Genomic DNA, 240 nt, shown 5'->3' on the forward strand with positions numbered 1-240 from the left:
GGTCCCCAGCACTGGCGCTGGCTGTCCCCCAGCTCTGCAGGGTTGGGGCACATGGTCCAGCTGGCAGCCAGTCCCGGGGGGAACACGCCCTGGGAATCCCACACGCCGCTTCCTCCCTCCAGCCCGCCGTCACCCAAGGGACGTTATTTTTGTCAAAAAAAACATTTTGCACATCTGCTCAGCAGCAGCTGGTCAGGAAAGTCGCTCTGGGCCAGGCTGGGGGATGAGACCATCAGGCAG

General features: G+C 62.5%; 1 protein-coding gene across 1 annotated transcript in view; it reads right to left on the reverse strand.

Annotated features, from left to right (window-relative positions):
* MED24 (mediator complex subunit 24) overlaps positions 1-240 on the reverse strand; it is a gene marked incomplete at both ends in the record, with an annotated part of 3,413 nt that overhangs the window by 2,456 nt on the left and 717 nt on the right. The window lies entirely within an intron of this gene.

The sequence above is a fragment of the Pterocles gutturalis genome, unplaced genomic scaffold (assembly GCF_000699245.1).
Source record: "Pterocles gutturalis isolate BGI_N339 unplaced genomic scaffold, ASM69924v1 scaffold1530, whole genome shotgun sequence".
NCBI lineage: Eukaryota > Metazoa > Chordata > Aves > Pterocliformes > Pteroclidae > Pterocles > Pterocles gutturalis.